General features: G+C 46.0%; 1 protein-coding gene across 13 annotated transcripts in view; it reads right to left on the minus strand.

The window, feature by feature from the left end:
• CAMTA1 (calmodulin binding transcription activator 1) overlaps positions 1–15,060 on the minus strand; it is a 993,257-nt gene that overhangs the window by 934,209 nt on the left and 43,988 nt on the right. Inside the window, exon 2 of one of the 13 annotated variants that reach the window (XM_027565022.1) lies at positions 8,848–8,918. The exons of the other annotated variants lie outside the window; for them this stretch is intronic. The gene's annotated coding sequence lies outside the window, so the exon portion shown is untranslated. The remainder of the gene's footprint in view (positions 1–8,847; positions 8,919–15,060) is intronic. 13 annotated transcript variants of the gene reach the window in all.

Consider the following 15,060-nt stretch of genomic DNA (forward strand, 5'->3'; position numbering starts at 1 on the left):
TCTCTGGTTCCCCTGCCTTTTCTAAGTCCAGCTTGAACATCTGGAAGTTCACGGTTCACGTACTGTTGAAGCCTGGCTTGGAAAATTTTGAGCATTACTTTCCTAGCATGTGAGATGAGTACAATTGTGCAGTAGTTTGAGCATTCTTTAGCATTGTCTTTCTTTGGGATTGGAGTGAAAACTGACCTTTTCCAGTCCTGTGGCCACAGCTGGGTTTTCCAAATTTGCTGGCATACTGAGTGCAGCACTTTCACAGCATCATCTTTCAGGATTTGAAATAGCTCAACTGGAATTCCATCACCTCCACTAGCTTTGTTCATAGTGATGCTTCTTAAGGCCCACTTCACATTCCAGGATGTCTGGGACTAGGTGAGTGATCAAACCATCGTGATTATCTGGGTTGTGAAGATCTTTTTTGTATAGTTCTGTGTATTCCTGCCACCTCTTCTTAATATCTTCTGCTTCCGTTAGGTCCCTACTGTTTCTGTCCTTTATTGTGCCCATCTTTGTGCATGACACTGTACAGGAGGCAGGGATCAAGACCATCCCCAAGAAAAAGAAATGCAAAAAGGCAAAATGGTTGTCTGAGGAGGCCTTAAAAATAGCTGTTAAAAAAAGGGAAGTGAAAGGCAAAGGAGAAAAGACAAAACATACCCATTTGAATGCAGAGTTCCAAAGAATAGCAAGGAGAGATAAGAAAGCCTTCCTCAGTGATCAATGCAAAGAAATAGAGGAAAACAATAGAATGGCAAAGACAAATAGTTGAGAAGGACTTTAAGTAATTCTAACAAGCTCTTGTGTTATAAAAATTCAACTCATGTAGAAATCACCTGTTCAAGGGCTCCTGTTAGTTAAGGAGTTAAATTATCTCATTAAAAAAAAAAAAAAAAAACTATGGAGTCGCTAAGAGTCAGACACGACTGAGCGACTTCACTTTCACTTTTCACTTTCATGCATTGGAGAAGGAAATGGCAACCCACTCCAGTGTTCTTGCCTGGAGAATCCCAGGGATGGGGGACCCTGGTGAGCGCCCATCTGTGGGGTCGCACAGAGTCGGACACGACTGACGTGACTCAGCAGTAGCAGTTCTACACCAAGAGAAGAAGCTCAAAGTCTATATAACTACAGCAAACATTTTTCTAGTCTTTGCATGCAAATAGTTTAAGATACTTTGTTTTTGAACTTTTGCAAAAACCTTTACATCCATTTCCTAACTGTGGTACAACTACAGCCCCAGGCAGGAAAGCTACATATCTTTATTTGGGCAATTGCTTCCTCATTACAAAGAGAATAAAAGAGCCATAACAAACATTCAAATGAAAAGTGGCTCCATGTAAATGGAGAGTAGATAAAGGCATCTTCCACTAAGTGAGATGATGAGAATGTTTTGATTTCTCAGATTATCAAAAAGGATTTGATAAGAAAGTTTTACTATATCTGTAAAATGTACTTTTAAGCACAAAGAAATCTTAGTTCAAATGTTAAAATCAAATGTATACAGTGAAAAGTGACAGAAATACCCCATTAACCTATTTTCAAAACTCACAGACCTGTCAGGTGACCTGAAGACCTTGTTAGAAACCAAAACACAGGGACTGCCCTCCAGTTCAGAGTGACATGGATACAAACTGACAGGAAGCAGTGACTACTGAAGCTTCCAGATCTCCAGAAGGAGCATTTACATCAGCCATGTTAACATCTTCCAATCATTAAAAAACTAGAAAATGTAGACTACAGCATACTGTGCCCCCATACCTTACAAAGGGCACTGATTTCACTGCCTACCACAGTGGATTGTGAATTCATGTCTTCCATGTGTTTTGCAGAATATGTATTTACAGGCTATATGATACCTAAGAAAACACTGGTAGGAACCCCTCACTCCCACCCATAACAAGGGGGAAATTTTTTTTAATATCCAAAACTCCTTTTCACAACCTCTCCTCTCTCCCAAAGGTAACCACTATCCTGACCCTTGCACCAATTATTTCCTGGCTTTTCTTTAGAGTTTTCCACCTGTGGCAGTACTGTTTAAATAACAGCTTTATTGAGACACAGTTCACATGCCATCAAGAGTACTTTCCAGATAGTCAAAGAGCTGTGCAACCCTCACTGTGCCAGTGTTTATCTCCATCGCTGTGGATCAGCTGGAATTTCCCAGGATCCCGTTCCCTGAGTCTGCCCAAGATTTCAAAGCAAGAATCGAACAAACTCCACTCTCTGAAGGTCTGTGTGGTTACAAGAGGTGCCAGACTGTTTCAGTCTGTCTACCTGCTTCCCCTGTTTCCTCCTTGGAGACCAGCTTCATTTCCCCAACACCTGCAGCTGGGAAGAGACCTATGAAAGGAGAGCCCAGCCCCAGAGGGCTCCTCTACCCCACTGCCGGGGCCACCCACCCCGGTGTTTCAGCAGGTGGTTCACGATCCTTCTCTCACCTTCTAATTCCTCCTCTGCGCCCTATGTTTTTCAACTTTTCCAAGGATTATACAGACTACTTCTGTAATAAATAAATCCCTTATTCCGTAACACAGCAGTTCTGCTTCCCTGACTGAACACTTATGGGACACCAACTACTTCCGTTTCCCTAAACAAAACGCTTAGTGCTGGCAGTACCCTGACCAAGAGAAGGAGAGGCTGCCAGACCCAGCAAGTCAGCTCTTACCATTTTAGTATCTATGACTCAAGAAGTTGGGTACACGTGTACCAAGGGCTCTTACAATCACACCTCGTCCTTATCCACATACACAGGACACACACACATACATAACATGCATGTAACATTTACTCACATACACAGAACAGTTCCAGCCCACATTTCAAAAATTAAAGAAGTCAACCTGATTAAAGATTAAATTGTAATTCTAATGCAATCTCATAAAAGAGTGAAAAGATACAGGCTAAACCATTAAGACTTGGCATCAATTTACAGAAAATCTCAAGCAGATAATTCAGTGGTACAGATGAATAATGCAAAAAAAAAAAATTTAAGAAAATAAATGAGTGGGCATGGAGGAAAATGACTATTCTGGTAAAAGTTAGAAAGCAAAGTAAGATCAATCTTCACTATATATTTGTAAAATATTTTAAAAATCAAACAGAATGTGTTGTCATAGTGAGAGTGAGATTATGTCAGTGTCAGACAGAAACAGTAAAAGAAATACAGGAATGTGCAATGAGGATGCTCATAACTGCCCTCAGATCAGTAAGAGTATCGTCAAGGAAAAGTTATGAGAGACCATCAGTAACCAGTACCTACCCAGACAGCTAGCTCCCTCCATGAGGTCTGAGCTAACCTCTTGGTCCTTTTCGCAAATCTTTCCCTGACTAAGGCAACAATATAAGGTTTTCTAACAACTAAAGCTTCTCAGAAACTGATCCTCTTGTAAAGTACAGTGTTTTACAAAGTGGATGGCCACTGTATCAGAAATGCTCACTGTCACAGTGTCTTGGGACTGGGCGGGGAATGCAACTGACATCAAAGAACCTTAAGGTATGAAGAGAAAAGACAGCATCTACCTGGTGGAGATGGTCTATGAGAAGGAAAGAAAAAGTGATCTGTGTTACAAATGGGTGTCTCATCGCATGAGGCTGAAACAGTCAGAAAGGAAAAAAGAATAAAGAAAGCTACAGGGAAAAAAAACCAAAACAGAAACAGACCACCTCTGCCCCCACCAGACTCTGAATGCTATCCATGGCTTCAGAGTTTTAATCCAAATTCCAAGGTGTCAGTTCCAGTGATCTGTGGTCTAATAACCTAATTGTACATTTAATAAAGCCCACTTGTCTATTACAAATGCTCCCTCCAGATTTCCTTTTGCTTACTTTTAACCACAATTTGTTTAATTACAGTGAAGACATCTTCTGAAAGCAGTCAACAGAAGATTTAAGGCAGTGATTCCCAACCTGGCTGCACTTTAGAATCTCCCAGGGAGCTTTTAAAACCCCAAGCCTAGGCCCCACCCCCAGAGGCCTCAGTGTAATTGCTCAGAGGTGGGGCCCAGGCCCTGGTATGTTCAGAAAGCTGCCCAAGTGACACTAAGAGGCAGCCAGGGGAAAGAATCACAGACACAAGACAAGACAAGACTGGGGGTGGGAGCAGGCATTGGGCTCTCCAAGCTTCTCAGGGAGGGAACTTTTACCATTTTGCACAGGATCACAGAACACACCCCCCACACACTCACTGTGACACGCCAGAAGCACTGTCACTTATTTCTCAACACCCTGTAAAGGGTCAGCACCAGCCCATGTGTGAGCCGCTGGTTCAGAGAACGCATGGAGCTGATCTGTACTAACTCGGTCTCCTCCTCAGGCAGCAGCTTCCTGAGCTCCAGTCCTTGTGTGAACACAGTCACAGTCTAACCTTGCCTCCTAACAGCCAAGATCCAAGGGCTGGCTGTGGCAACTGCCTCTGGAGGAGGGCAGAGGCCCAGGCAGGCAGTGACAATGGGAAATGGGCAGATCAAACAGCGAAGGTGGGGAGTCCATGAACTTGGATGAGAAAGAACTACACCCTTACATCAGTAACCTCCAACTGCAGTACAGTATTTTATTTAACTGTGAGTACAGGACAACTCAGCAATACAGGCTGAACCTGTTACTTCAACCTCAAGACTTTTTTTAATCCCAATTACACTGTCATTATGTGAAATATCATTTGTGTGTATCATTACTTCAAATACAGACCCACTACTAGATCTGTTATTTAAGAACATTTAAGACACATACATAGCACTGTGTCAAAAACTTTTGTTTCATTAAGACTTTTGTAACTATTTCAGTACAACTGGTTTGCTTTAAGACCGCCTATGAAAAGGTATCCATGCTTTCTCATTTAAATGCAAAAGGGCCTGAGCAACCCTGAGATGGCGAGGGAGGAGGGGGGGGGCGGTTGGGAAGGGGCAGGAGAAGAGCTGCCCTACAGGGTTTGGGGCTACACTTGCTCTTGAGATGAGACAGAAATGAAGGACAAGGAGCACTGTCGAGGCCGGAGATCAGGGGAATGATCCAGAGTTCCGTTTCGGATGACGATGTTTGAGGTGCAAGTAAGGCATCAGAGTCAACGGTTGAGGAAAAGCCAGGCTTAATCTGACAACATACAGACAGCATTTGAACTATGTCAGGAGACAACACTACTCAGAAAGAGAATGCCGTGTGAAAAGAGACGTTGAGGGAAGAAGCCTAAAGAACGTCAGCCCTGAAAGGCTGGCTGAGAATGAAGACCTGACCTCAGGGCTGAGAGGAGGTGGCCAGAGGAACACATAGAACAGGGTGTCATCATAGAGAAGCATCTTGGGGGGCAACTATGTTGAAAGCTGTTAAGAGGTTGCACAAGATGACAACCATGTCCACTGGGTTTGGCAATTTGTCTGAGGCTGGAACACATGGACAGTTGGGGCGAGGGGGATAGAGAAAGGCTGGACAAGAACAGGTGAAAAGTAACTGGAAACCAATAAAGTAGAGAAAATACGTGGATTACTTTCTTGAGAAGCTTTGATGTTGAAGCTTTTAAATGGGGCTACTAATGGTTTTTCCAGTAGTCATGTATGGATTTGAAAGTTAGACCATAAAGAAGGCTGAGCACTGAACTGATACCTTCAAACTATGGTGCTGGAGAAGACTCTTGGGAGTTCCTTGGACTGTAATGAGATCAAATCCATCAACCCTAAGGGAAATCAATCTTAAATATTCACTGGAGGGACTGATGCAGAGGCTAAAGCTCCAATCCTTTGGCCACCTGATGCAAAGAGCCGACTCACTGGAAAAGACCCTGATGCTGGGAAAGACTGAAGGCAGGAGGAGAAGGGGACAAAAGAGAGGATGAGATGGTTGGATGGCATCACTGACTCAATGGACATGAGTTTGAGCAAGCTCCAGGAGATGGTGAAGGACAGGGAAGCCTGGCGTGCTGCTGTCCATGAGGTCGCAAAGAGTCAGACATGACTGAGCGACTGAAAAACAAACTGATGGAGAGGGAGGCTATTTATTTTCTGCTGCAGACGGAGCATACCCAGAAGACCTCAGCACACAAATCTGAATGATCTGCTAGAAATGGAGGGACCAATGATGCAGGAGAAGGCGAAACCACCACTGGACTGAAGTCCCTGAGACAAGAGAGGACCAGTCCAGAGCTCATGGGAACAGACCAGCCTCCGACAGGAGGAAGGAAGACACAGCCCTGGCCTGTGTGGGGTGCTCTGGCCCCCCACTGCCTTGTGTTTGCTAACCACGAGTAGATTCAGGGGCTGAGAGGCAGCGGGGTGGTGATGGTGAAGGGGTGGTTTAGCGTGAAGAAAGCAGACAGTATGATGCGGTGGTGAAGAGTGTGAGTACAAGGAGATGGAGGAGGATCCTAGAACACTGTAGGTAGGGGACACCACCCACTTGAAGCTGGGGATCAAGAATTTACACTGAGAGAGAAGCCCGATCCTTCACCTTATTTTTCTCCAGCAACACTGCACTGCTGGGGGAAGGTATAGAGAAGCCAGGGGACGGGGTCCACTCAGGATGGAGATCTGTCCAGCTGGGTGTGACAGAGGAGATGGGCAGGAAAGTGGCAGGTATCCGTTAAGAGCGTGATGATGGGGCTTCCCTAGTGGTCCAGTGGTGAAGAATCCGTCTACCAATGTGGAGACGCAGGTTCGATCCCTGGTCTGGGAAGATTCCATATGCCTTGGAGCAACTAAGCCAGTGAGTCATAACTACTGAGCCCACTAGCCTCAACTACTGAAGCCCGTGCACCCTAGAGCCCGTGCTCCGCAACAAGAAGTCACTGCAACGAGAAGCCCCCATGCCACAACTACACAAAGCTGGACCACAGCAATGAAGACCTAGCACAGCCACACACACACACAAAAATTAATCGACTAATTAAAAAAGGGAAAGTGATGATGTACTATGAACGCTAGAATTTAAGCTGGAAGAGGCAGAGGGGCTCTCTGAGCAAAGGCACCCATGGTAACCAGGGATTAGCTCATAAGTGCTGCGATACAATGGGCAGCTGTGGGTAAGGAGCAGCAGGCGGTCACAGCTCCAAGGTAAACTGAGGGTCCGCAGCAGTCAGAGACCGAGATGTGCAGGTGAGTGTGGACCACACAAGCTCAGTGCCTTGCCTCCGGGAAGAGGTCAGCTTTGAGACGGGGCCTCCAGAAGGCAAGCTCCACAGGGCAGGGATCTGTCTTATTCACCCCCATTTTCCCCAGAGCCTAGTGTTCAATAAACACTGTTGAATATGAATATCATTAAAACCTAATGAAGTAAAGGAAGGACAGAAAAGGACTGCGGCTTCCCTGCATGCAGGACACACTCTCCCCCTGAGGCACTGCGTCGTGGCCTGACCACAGCTGGTCCGCAAGGGAGGAAGGGCAGACCTGCCACACTGACTTCAGAAACAAGGGCGACCACTCGTGGGGTGACAGAGCATCTGACATGGTGGGCAAAGGGCCGTGCCATAGCCACTGACAAGGGTTCTGTCCGCTGACGCAGGGCAGGCAACAGTCATCAGAGAGTTCTGCTGCTTATTTCAAAATAACCGCATTATTTCTTTCTTCAGATACCTCCATCTCTGCAAACCACTTCCTGGTCTGACTCTGGGTTCTTCGTTCAGGTGACCCACACTCAACGCCTTCCTGAGAGAGGCGTCTCCACACCTCAACGCTACATCAGGGCTCCCATTCTGCGCATCTACTCTTGAATTCATGCCACAACATTCTCTCATTCGCAGCAAAATTCCCGGGAGGATCCTTAACACCTGCCATCCCCAAGTCCTTGCCGCATTTGCTTGCAACCCACATTCCACTGGCATCATTCGCCAGGGTGACTTGGAGCTTTCTGGTGCCCAAATCCAGGGGTCACAGCTCCATTCCCCACCCGATTGGACTTCTCAGTCACCTCCTGACTACGTCCTCTGAGGCAGAAAGAACAGTGTCACCCCTCCCCAAAAGAGCCACACTCAAATCACCAGCTCCTATAAATACAGAAAAATTAAGCTGCCCATCAGTTGACCTTAAAATAGGGAAGGGACTCTGGACTGTCAGGGTGGACTCCATGGAACCACTAGAGTCCTTACAACTGGAAGAGAAAGGCAAGAAAGGTTGGAGACGGGGAAAGAGATGTGACGACACAAGTAGGGTCACAGAGTCTCCAGTGTCGGCTCCATACGGGAGACGGGGGCCACAAGCCACGGCGTGTGAGCAGCCTCTGCAGGTGGAACAGGCCAGGAAGTCTCCCCTGGAGCCCCCAGAAAGGAACGCAGCCTGCCCACACCTCGGTTTCGGCCCAGGGGGACCCCTGTCAGACATGTGACCCGCAGAACTCGAAGATGATATATCTGTGCTGTTTTAAGCCACTACGTTTGTGGCGATTTGTTACAGCAGCAAACCGAGAACTGATGCAGTCCTCCTCGAGGCCCACCTTACCCGGTCCACCACTGCTCCCTGGCTCTCCACACTCCTCCTGGCTGGCTCCTCCTGCTCCACCCAGGGCTTATCTCACCCTTTCTCCATCCATCTCTCGCCCCCGCGTGATCTCACCGCGTCTAACAGCTCTCCAATTTATGTCTCCACACAAGACCTCGCTCAGCCTTCTAGACAGTGGCCTACTCGGCACAGCCACTGCAGTGTCTGAGAAACATCCCAAATCGATACAGCCAAAGAGAACTCCTGACACCCTGCCTTCAGTCTCCTTAGTCTCAATTATGAGCACCAACAGCAATGCAGCAGCTGAGGCTGCAAAGGAGGACTCCTTTGTGATGCCTGCCCCACCCCCACATCCAATCCCAAGAGTCCTGACACCTCCACCTCCAAAAGTGACCCCACTTTTCTCCTCTTCACTGCTTCCATTGTCTCTCACCAAGATTGCCAATCACTGCAACAGCCTCGGACTGGTCTCCCTGTCAGTCACACAGCGGCCACAGGACGGCTCTGCAAATAAAAAACCCACATTACACCTATCACTTCCTCAAAGTCCACCCGCCAGGGACTTCCGGTTACTCGAAAAATCCCAAGTGTTGGTGCCGACAAAGGACCTCAAGATCTAGCCCCTGCCTATCCCAATTTTCCCAGGTCTACTCTGTTCCAGCCACGTTGTTGTCTATTTTGTTTCTCAAACCAAATGCATTCCTGCCTCGGGGCACTTGCACTTGCTATTCCTTCTGCCTAAAATATTCCCCCATATCCTCAAGCAGTTGTCCTTCATCATTCAGATAGCTCAAATGCTCTAAGGAAGGCCTTCATAATCAACCCACTTCAAGTGCTCACAGCTGAGTATTCTGTTCTATTTTCCCCAACAACTCTCTGAAATTTTTACATACTTAAGTGCTCAGGTATCGTCTTCCCTTCTAAACTATAAGCTCCATGACAACAGGAAACTTGTCTGTCTGGGAACCTCAGCATCCTCAACCAGTGCCTGGCACATATTGGGCCTCAGAAACCTTGCTGAACTCATGAATGAAGATATGAAACACAATGGAATACTAACACACAGTCAACAAACGTGATGCTGTGAATTACTGTCCAAAAGGCCTAAGATGCACACAACATGTTAGGAGAAAAGCCAGACCACAAAACCACCTGTACAGTAAACCCCCTGTGAGTTAACAAACAATAAAATATACGGCCACATCAGTAAGGAATATGTCTACAGAGACGTACATCAGAGAGTCCACATTTTCTTTCTGATGGCAGGCTTTGGGGTGACCTGGCCTTCTTGCTTCCCCTGCTGAACTATGTGGCGTGGAGGGTGAGGGGAGGAGTCCACCCTCCCCCAGGCTTCCTGGCTCCACGGGAAGAGCTCCTCCATGGAGCACAGTCCTGCTTCCAGCCTCACTCCCACTCCCACTGCACAAGGAGTGGTTTATCTGATACTGGGTGCTTCAGTACCGCCTCCCATGACTCAGGGAACAGCCTTCAGGGGCAGCTCCCGTAGATCTGTTTGGCAACACCAATGACCATCTCTAAGTGGGATGTCCAACTCAGGGACAATGTGTCAGCAGCACACTTGAGTAGGAGACCTAAACAGTGTCTGCTGATGGGCTTTTCATGTACTCATTCATTCAAGAAACAGTCACTGAACACCTGATATCGTGCCCTAAGATAACTCTACACTCCCAAGATCCATCCATGAACAGAATGGGTGAAGACTGCTGTCGACCAGGACCTGACAGCCTAGCAGGGGCAGTCAGACAATACACAATAAAAAGAAGTAAATTATACACTATATTAGATGACAATAAAAGCTAATTTCAGAACACTCATGTCTCACTACCCTCATTTATGAAATAAAAAATATATAATCACCACACAGCAGGTTCTCTGAATTGCTTGAGGAATGGATTGTTAAAAATTACTGGAAAATGCTTAAATATATAAAGTTTTGATTGATAATAATTAAAGCATTTAACAAAAATGATTCTTAAATAAAACGAGTGTTAGGAAGTCTAAATTTTGCTCAACAGCACAAAAATAAAATAAAATTTTAACATGCACAGTAACAACTGTCCTCTAATGCCGGGAAAGGGGAGCCTGTCACCACACAGTTTAAAGACATGTCAGGAAAAATGGGAAATGACTACTCTCTGACCTCAATTGTACAGATCGTGTTTAATTTCTAGTTTTAGTGTATCCTTTCTCAGAAATGGGAAGCAGATGGCATTTTTCCCTTTCTTTCAATTCGTTCTAAACTTTTTAAAAGGCATGTGTATTTCAGTGTTTCCCCTCCTCCTCCTTCTGGAAAAGCAGCCTTTCCTAAATAAGAACCCCGGGTCCAATGGGAAAGCATTCCTCCTGGCAGCTGCTCTGACAGCTCCAGTCTCCTACACAGAGCACTAAAAGGGTGTGACCTCACGACACTCTGACTTGACCTTCTGTGTCGACATCCCCCCCACCAGAGGGATACTCCCTGACGTCTTTAAAAAAAAAAAAAAACTATTTCAGCATGAGCTACACACAGAACGGCGGTCTCTCTCTGTGGACTTGGCTTCTTGAAAAACTCCTGTATTTAATGAGCGATTACGCAAGATTGATATACAAGGTCTATCACTTTCCTATACATCAGAAACGACCAAGCGAAATTTGAAATTTAAAACACAGTATTATTTACATTAGCATACCCCTCCCCACCCAAAATGGCAACCCACTCCAGTACTCTTGCCTGGAAAATTCCACAGACTGAGGAGACTAGTAGGCTGCAGTCCACGGGGTCACAAAGAGTCAGAAACGATTGAGCGACTTCATTTTTCACTTTCTCCCCCAAAAAATGGAATTAAGTATAAATCTAACAAAATATTTACAACAGCTGTAGGAAGAAAATTCCAAAACTCTGATGAATCAAATAAAAAACTAAATAAATGGAAAAGCAGTCCACGTTCACAGATGGGAAGACTCACTAGTATCAAGATGTCAGTTCTTCTCAACTTGAACTCTAAGTTCAACACAATCCTAATCAAAACCCCAGCAACAGAATAATTATAAAGTTTACAAGGAGAGACAAGAGACCTAGAGCAACCAACTCAATACTGAATGAGAACAAAATCAGAGGACCGACACTATCTGACCTCAAAACTTACTACAAAGCTACATAACCAAGGAAGTGTGTTGGGCTTCCCTGGTGGCTCAGTGATAAAGAATCCACCTGCCAATGCAGGAGACACAGGTTCAATCCCTGGTCCAGGAGGATCCCATATGCTGCAGAACAACTAAGCCCGTGTGCCACAACTTCTGAGCCTGTGCTCTAGAGCCAGGGAGCTGCAACTCCTGAGCCCAAGTGCTGCCACTACGGGAGCCTGCAAGGCCTAGAGCCCATGCGCCACAACAGGAGAAGCCACCTCAGTGAGAAGCCCTCGCACTGCAACCAAGAGTAGCCTCTTTCTGTCACAACTAGAGAAAGCCCACTCAGAGCGATGAAGATCCAGCACAGCCATAAACAAATAATATTATTCAGGGGGAAAAGAAAAAAACAGTGTGGTACTGTCCAAAGAAATGGACAAATGTTCAATGAAACAGAACTGAATTGAAAGCCCAGACACAGACCCACATAAACATAATCAACTGATCTTTGACAAAGGAGCAAAGGCAATACAGTGGAGTAGAGTCTTTCCAACACTTTCAGACAGTGCTGGAACTGGGCCACCAGGTACCAAAAAGAAGGACTCAGATACAGGCCTTACATCCTTCACAGAAACCCAACTCATAATGAATCACAGACCTCAGCATAAAATGCAAAACTATAAAACTCCTATTAGATAACACAAGAACCAGAAGATCTTGAGTATAGCATTACAATGCCAAAGCATTATCCATGGAAGAAATAATTGATAAGCCAGACTTAACTAAAAAGCTCTGTCCTATGAAGGACAATATCAAGAGAATGATAAAAAGAAACTGGGAAAAAATCCTTGGAAGAAACACCTCTGATAAAGGACTGTTAGCTAAGGTAAAAAAAAAAAAAAAAACACTGTTAAAACTCAACAATCAGACCCTAGCAGACACCTCATCACAGGAGACATACAGATGGTAAGACTGTATATGAGAGGATACTCCACATAACATGTTACCAAGGAAACACAGATTAAGACAACAGTGAGCTACCACTGTGCATCTATGAGAATGGTCAAAATCCAGAACACAGACAACACCAAATGTTGGTCAGGATTCAGAGCAAAGCCAACTTTCTTTGAGTGCTGGCAGGGACACGGAACAGTGCAGCCACGCTGGAAGACAGTTTGGCAGCTTCTTACAAAACTAAACATGGTCTTACCACACGATCCAGCAACTGCACTCCCTGGTATTTGCCCAAAGGAGTTGAAAACTTATGTCTATGCAAAATCCTGCACATGAATGTTTACATCAGCTTTATTCAAAACTGCCAAAAACTGGAAGTAGCCAAAATGTCCTTCAGGAGGTGAATGGGTAAATGATCGGCAGTGCATCTGGACAATGGAGTATTACTTAGCACTAAAAAGAAATGAGCTACCAAGCCATAAAAAGACACAGAGGAATCTTAAGTGCCTATTACCAAGTGAAAGAAGCCAATCTGAAAAAGCTACATGTTTTATGACTCCAACTACTACATGACATTCTGGAAAAGGCAAAACTGTGGAGATAATAAAGAGATGAGCAGTTGCCAGGGGCGGGGAGGTAAAAAGGCGGGGCACAGATGACCGTTAGGGTGGCAAAACTAACCTGTATGAAACAACAATGATGGATGCACGTCACAAGTGCTCGTCCAAACCCAGAGAAAATGCAACACCAACAGTGAACCACATATGAACTATGGACTCTGGGAGATACTGATGTGTCAACACAGATTCACTGCTTATCAAAAGGCACTCTTCTAGTAGGACTAATGCTAAAGCTGAAACTCCAGTATTCTGGTCACCTGATGTGAACAGCCGACTCCCTGGAAAAGTCCCTGACGCTGGGGAAGACTGACGGCAGAGAGAAGAAGGTGTCACAGGATGAGATGGCTGAATGGCATCACCAATGTAATGGACATGAACTTGGGGAAATTTGGGGAGATGGTGAGGGACAGGGAAGCCTGGAGTGCTGCAGTCCACGGGGTCAAAAAGAGTCAGACACGACTGGGGGACTAAACAATAAGAACCACCAGTAGGGGATGCTGACAGCAGGAGAGGCTGTGGATGGGAGGGGGCAGGGCACCTATGGGAACTCTCCGCACCTTCCACTCAATTTTGCTGTGAACCTTAAACAGCTCTAAAACTTAAATCATAATAAAAAGTAAATAGAAATTCTAGGTGTGGCCTCCCAGGTGGCACTAAAGTTGGTAAAGAACTCACTTGCCAATGCAGGAGACATAAGAGATGTGGGTTGGATCCTGGGAAGACCCCCTGGAGGAGGGCATGGCAACCCCTTCCAGTATTCTTGCCTGGAGAATCCCATGGACAGAGGAGCCTGGCAGGCTACAGTCCATGGGGTTGCAAAGAGTCGGACACGACTGAAGTGACTTAGCAGATATACACACACCTGGAGCCCCGCCCCTCAGACCTGCTCCCACTGACTGAGGCTCAGGTGGCTTCCCAGCCTAGGTCAAGCTACTTCTCAGCTTTCTGGTTTCCTGGACATGGGAAACCTTTTTATCCCCAGAAACTCCGTTGGAATCCCAGTAAAATGAATTCAGTGCTGAATGAAGCTGCCTTGGAATTGCACCCTGGTGGTACTTCGGCTGCGCCACGGAGGCACACACACCTGCTCCACTTTGTTAATTCCCAGGGCTGGAGCTCCTCCCACTTTCCCCACTTCTCTGTAAATGGAAACTGCATGGAAACTGCACGGTCTTTAACCATTACATTTACTTCAGCTCTGCATCCTTCACCAGACCAGAGAACACGCAAAGCCACTGAGAAAGCTTCAGGAAACCCACACAGCATGCCCACAGAATTCTCCCTAACAGAGAAATACTCTCCCAGACACATAGTTATCTTTCATCACAGTCACTCCAGCCCATCTGTGCTTTCTCATCCATCTAGAAAGGAGTTTCTTTTTGCGTCTTTTCTCCCCCCCCCCCCCGGCTTTCAAAAGCATTAAAATTCGGGGCTTCCCTGGTGGCTCAGTGGTAAAGAACCCACCTGCTAATGCAGGAGACACGGGTTTGATCCCTGACCTGGGAAGACCCACATGCCGCACAGCAACTAAGCCTGGGCATCACAACTACTGAGCCCGTGGCTCTAGAGCACGGGAGCTGCGACTACTGATGCCCACACACCTAGAGAGCCTGTGCAACAAGAGAAGCTACCACCACGAGCAGCCTGCATGCCAATACTAGAGAGGAGCCCCGCTTGCTGCAACTAGAGAAACACCTGTGCAGCAATGAACACTCAGCCCAGTCAAAAATAAAAATAAACAAAAGCCTTAAAACCAGAAAACAGGTTATTTTTTAGGAACATCTTTTCAAATTTCCACCAGAATTTCATAATCGAGATAATAGAACTTATCATTAGCAACATTTGATAGGTAATATTAAAAGGACTGGAAGGTGGGAGACAGGTAGAGAGGTAAGTAAGTAGATGCCGTCAGCTTTAGGGTCCTGCTGCTTTCAGCTCTCCAGGCC

This window comes from Bos indicus x Bos taurus, chromosome 16 (assembly GCF_003369695.1).
Source record: "Bos indicus x Bos taurus breed Angus x Brahman F1 hybrid chromosome 16, Bos_hybrid_MaternalHap_v2.0, whole genome shotgun sequence".
NCBI classification, from domain to species: domain Eukaryota; kingdom Metazoa; phylum Chordata; class Mammalia; order Artiodactyla; family Bovidae; genus Bos; species Bos indicus x Bos taurus.